Source organism: Helianthus annuus, chromosome 13 (assembly GCF_002127325.2).
Source record: "Helianthus annuus cultivar XRQ/B chromosome 13, HanXRQr2.0-SUNRISE, whole genome shotgun sequence".
NCBI lineage: Eukaryota > Viridiplantae > Streptophyta > Magnoliopsida > Asterales > Asteraceae > Helianthus > Helianthus annuus.
The window spans coordinates 147,819,213-147,825,423 of record NC_035445.2 but is presented as its reverse complement, the minus strand read 5'-3'; positions in this window follow the sequence as shown (position 1 = coordinate 147,825,423).

The window sequence follows — 6,211 nt, the reverse complement described above, 5'->3', positions numbered from 1 at the left end:
CATCACATATAAATTAATCCAGAAGCCTCGATCCATGACCACTCCAGCACTCCCAGATAGCAAGTCCATGTCACGAATCCTAACGACCTGCAAGCATGCAGACAAGTGTGTCAGACGACGCTGGTGAGTTCAAAGTTTAGCTAACGTGTTTTGTTACCAGATATATGTTAGGTCAATTCAACGTTGTGATATGATGCTGTTTATAACCGGTTGAGATACCCTAGGGAGTGTGCCCATATGTATCCGGGAAGTGTGTCCCTCAATAACCTGGAGTGTGTCTAGTCCCCAATGCCCCTAACCAAGCATTGGTAGTGATCGATTCCATGTACAATAACCAAGACCCAATTTCATTGTTTACCCAAGATTCCCTTCCAAACGTTTACTAGTGTCCCAAACCACCGGGACACATGCTTGAGAAATGCAGTAAACTCACCTTGGTTTGCTCGGTAAGATTATTTACTTGTTCACACTTAATCAGTCAAGTCCTAAGGTAAGCACGTATACATAATCAGTTCATGTTCATGAAGTTGGCACGTAAGTATGTTCATAATAGACATCGCATCAGAATTCACCAAGTATCACATAGCACGTATTCGTAATCATACGAGTACTGGTTTATACTTAACAGCAGTTAAATATTTCAGTTAGCTTCTAACAGAGTTAAGTCAGATTACTGTGCAGAGTATACAAGTTGGCGAAACACAGGTTGGCGAAACACCTTCGGTTTCGTCAACCATCCTTGGCGAAACACAATCTCTATTTCGCCGCTAACCCTTGGCGAAACACATTCTCTGTTTCGCCAAACTCCTATTTCGTCAAACAGTCTGATACGTCGAACAACATCAGTTACATCAACACAAGTCAGTTACGGGTTTAATCACAGAAACTCTAACTATCTAAAACAGCCGTCAAGAACATCCATCATGGTCATCATCAATCAGTAATCATACACAAATCGTTCAACATATAACCACTTAATCATCATGTTACGATTTGTTATTCGTGTCTAGCCCGAACCCTAGTTTAATAATTTAACAAAGTATGTTATCCGGTTCACATATGCTAGCCAATTCCATACACATCAATGACTAATGATTTAATCCACACTTGTTTACAAGATATCCCTAATACATCATGCAAACAATCCGAACAAAACATGATAGCCGATCAATACCATTCATAACCGATTCACAAGAACGTCATCAATCATACACACTTTATCATTGTCAACAATCACATAAACACACAAACAATTTACGGAGCTAATCACACTAACCGGAATAGATGAAAGCAAGAACGGGATTGATCTAGAGGGCTTCAAGGTTGCCGTCACACAGAGAAAGCTCTAGGGTTTTCTTGTTTTGCCAAAACGTATCAAACATAAGTCTGGGTGTGTGTATGTACGTGATTTACCGTAATCGGCCGAACTGGGCTTCGGCGAATATGTGGGCCGGCGAAACACTTTGTTTCGTCGACATGCTCTTGACGAATCAAGAGTCCGTCTCGTCGAGAGGTTGTATGGCGAATCACACTTGATTCGCCGGGTCCTAAATGGGCTTAATGGGCGGCTTAATGGGCTTAATCAGTTACAATCTCATGTTACACTTACACAACCACACATACTCATGAAATCACAAAACACTTTATTATATCACAACGTGCACAATTACAAGTCAAACACTTAAACAGCCAAAATCAACGTGCATTTAATGTGAAAGTGAAGGTCGAAAACTCGAGTTGTCACATCATCCCCAACTTGAAAGAAATTTCGTCCCGAAATTTGATAGGCCATCCGCAACACAATGTGATGCTAATCGGGATGACTGTGCATTTTCCGTGGGTGTCACATCATCCCCAACTTGAATGGGAATTTCGTCCCGAAATTCACTAGTTACATGAGATCTAGAATTGCTAGGCTTGGTCTTGTCTTTGGGGAACAAATGTGGATACTTACGTTCCATCTGGTCCTCGCGTTCCCGCGTGAACTCCGGACCACGTCTTGAGTTCCAACGAACTCTCACAATGGGTATACGGCTGTGTTTACGAACTTTAACTTCCCGATCCATAATCTCAATTGGTTCTTCGGCAAACTGCAACTTGTCGTCTATCTTCAGTTCTTGAAATGTACAACTAGTGTTTCGTCAGCTAAACACTTCTTTAACTGCGATACGTGAAACACATCATGAACATTACCTAACTCAGCAGGTAATTCCAACCTGTAAGCTACCTTTCCAATTCGTTCCAGAATTTTGAATGGTCCTACATAACGAGGGTTTAGTTTGCCTCGTTTCCCAAAACGCACCACACCCTTCCAGGGTGAAACCTTTAACATAACGCGATCATTAACTTCAAATTCCAGCGGTTTACTACGCTTGTCAGCGTAGCTTTTCTGACGGTCGCGAGCTGCGGCCATACGGTTTCGGATCTGCACAATGTTTTCTGATGTCTCAAGTACAAGCTCAGGGCCTGTGATCTGACTATCGCCCACCTCAAGCCAGCAGAGAGGTGAACGGCATTTCCGTCCGTACAGTGCTTCGAACGGAGCTGCCTTAATACTTGTATGGTAGCTGTTGTTGTAGGAGAATTCTATCAACGGTAAGTGCTTCTCCCATCCCTTCCCAAAGTCGATTACACATGCCCGCAGCATGTCTTCAAGCGTTTGGATGGTGCGCTCGCTTTGACCATCCGTCTGCGGGTGATAAGCGGTACTCATGTCGAGCCGTGAACCGAACGACTTATGCATTGCTTGCCAAAGATCAGAAGTGAAACGTGGATCTCAATCTGAGATGATAGAAGTTGGTACCCCGTGTCTAGAGACGACTTCTTTAAGATAAACCGCTGCTAGATGCGAAAACTTGTCTGTCTCCTTGATTGCTAAGAAATGTGCTGACTTCGTGAGGCGATCAACAATCACCCAAATGGTATCGTTCCCAGCCTGAGTTCTTGGTAGTCCTGTCACGAAATCCACGGCGATCTGTTCCCACTTCCATGTGGGTATCTCTGGTTGCTGCAGTAGACCCGAGGGCTTTTGATGTTCGGCTTTGACTTTAGCATAGGTCAAACATCTGCTGACGTAGGTTGCTATATGAGCTTTCATTCCAGGCCACCAGTACGTAGTTTTCAAGTCATGGTACATCTTATCTGATCCAGGATGTACGGAGTAACGTGATTTATGCGCCTCTTCCATTACAAGTTCTCGTAAATCCCCATAGAGTGGAACCCAGATGCGTCCGGTTACGTAGTAAGCACCGTCTCCCTTTTGCTCTAGTCGTTGCCTTGAACCGCGTAAAGCTTCAGCTCGTACGTTCTCCGGTTTCAATGCTTCTAACTGAGCGTCTCGTATCTGGGAAGGAAGATTGGATTGGATCGTGAGTTGCAATGCTCGTACGCGCCTAGGTGTATTATTCTTTCTGCTGAGGGCGTCAGCTACGACGTTCGCCTTGCCCGGATGATACTTGATGGCACATTCATAATCATTCAACAGTTCAACCCATCGCCGTTGCCGCATATTTAACTCTCTCTGGTCGAAGATATGCTGAAGACTCCTATGGTCGGTGTAGATGGTGCATTTGGTACCGTACATATAGTGCCTCCAGATCTTCAACGCAAATACCACCGCTCCTAACTCCAAGTCATGTGTCGTGTAATTTTTCTCGTGAATCTTCAACTGTCGCGAGGCATAGGCTATCACCTTCTCGCGTTGCATTAATACACAGCCGAGACCTTGAATCGATGCATCACAGTAGACCAAAAAATCTTCGGTACCCTCTGGTAAAGACAAGATTGGTGCACTGCAAAGTTTTTGTTTTAACAACTGGAAAGCCTCTTCCTGCTTCGTTCCCCAAGAGTACACCGTGTTCTTCTGTGTCAGCGAGGTGAGAGGTTGCGCGATTTTCGATAAATCTCTAATAAACCTTCGATAGTATCCAGCGAGACCAAGAAATTGGCGCACCTCAGAAGGAGTCTTTGGTGCCGCCCAATTCTTAACTTCATCTACTTTTGCAGGATCCACATGTATCCCTTTTTCGTTAACAACGTGGCCAAGGAAATGTACTTCTCGAATCCAAAAATCGCACTTAGAAAACTTCGCATACAATTGTTCCTTCCTCAAAAGTTCCAAGATGAGACGTAGGTGACGCTCGTGATCCTCCTTGTTCTTTGAGTAAACCAAGATGCCGTCAATGAATACTATAACAAACTCGTCGAGATATGGCTTACATACGCGGTTCATGAGATCCATGAAGACCGCTGGTGCATTAGTCAACCCAAACGGCATAACCAAAAACTCGTAGTGTCCGTAGCGCGTTCGAAAAGCAGTCTTGGGAACATCTCCCTCCCTAACTCGCACCTGATGATAACCCGATCTTAAGTCGATCTTTGAATAGAAACTTGACCCTTGCAACTGGTCAAACAAGTCGTCGATGCATGGTAACGGATAGCGGTTCTTAATGGTTACCTTGTTGAGCTCCCGATAATCGATACACATACGGAATGACCCGTCTTTCTTCTTTACAAACAGAACTGGGGCTCCCCAAGGCGAAGAACTGGGTCGAATGAAACCTCTATCCAATAATTCCTGTAGCTGATTAGACAATTCCTGTAACTCCCCAGGGGCCAACCGGTATGGAGCTCGAGATATTGGGGCCGCTCCTGGCGCCAGATCAACCTGAAATTCTACTTGACGGTGAGGAGGTAACCGTGGTAGCTCCTCTGGGAACACATCAGCGAATTCTCGCACCACTGGTAGGTCCTCGATCTTTCTCTCTTCAGACTGAGCGTTAGTAACTAACGCTAACATTGTTGGATACCCCTTCTGTAGATACTTTTGCGCATGAATAGCCGAGATAATACCAACCATCGTCCCACTACGATGCCCTTGAACTAATAATGACTCCCCATCGGGGAGAGGGATACGCACAACCTTATCCTTACACAAAATCTCTGCTTGGTGTTTAGACAACCAATCCATGCCTACTACTAGGTCGAAACTACCGAGCGTAACGGGAAGGAGATCAATATCAAACACTTGACCCACGAGGTCTAGTTTGCACCCGAAAAGGACATTCGAGGCTTCTATCGTTTTACCGTCTGCTAGTTCTACTACTTGCTTAACTTCTAAAGGCGTTGGGGTTATCCCCAATCGTTGACTAAACTCTAGGGACACGTAACTCCAATCGGCACCAGAATCAAATAACACAGAAGCAATATGATTATTTACAGGAAACGTACCGGTGACAACATTGTCTTCATTCCTAGCATCCCCTGCCCCAAGCTGAAACACCCTGCCCCGAGCACCATTACCCCCATTGTTGCCATTGTTGTTGTTGTTCCCAGCATCGTTGTTATTCGGGCGGTTGTTGTCGTTAGCGTTCTGGTTTAGTTGAGGGCAATCCCGCTTAAAGTGACCCTCGTCCCCACACTGATAGCACCCCTTTCTGAAGCCCTGATTCTACTGGGGTGGTTGTCCCTGCTGTCTCTGGTTCTGCTGGTTCTGTTGCTGCTGATGTTTGGGCTATGGGGCCCTACAATCTTTGGCCTCGTGGCCCGCTTTACCACACCTGTTACACGTCCGTCCACACTGCCCGAAATGATGATAGCCACACTTGTTACACCGTGGCTTCCTCCCTGCATACGAACCCTGACTTTGGCCACTTCCCTGGCCTTGATTGACAGAAGACGACTAGCTGATGCTGCGATTTCTATTGTTGTCTGGCTTTTTCTGAGTCTGGCCCGCACTAGATGCTTTGTCGTAATCGTTCCACTTCCGCTTGTTATCATTAGCGGACGCAGTGGCAGTGGGTGCAACAGTAGTAGTGGCTAAAACACGCGGTGGTAACGAGTTACTCTCTACCTCTTGATCCACAATCTTGTGGGTCAATCGAACAATCTGTGTCAAATCATTGAGATGGACTGCAGTGACCAAACTCTTCACACGCGGAGGCAGCCCCTTGATGAATAACTCAATCCTCCGAGACATAGGCCGGGACAAGTTCGGGCACATGTCGGCCAATTCATACGATCGCTTCACATACGCTTCGACTTCAGATCCAACCATCTTCAAGTCATAGTACTCGTTTTCCAACTTCTGGACATCATCCCGAGGACAATACTCCTCTCTGATCAGTTCTTTAAAGTCATCCCAAGTTATGGCATTCGCTGCCTCGATGCCCAACAACTGCACTTGGGCATTCCACCACGTTAGGGCACCATC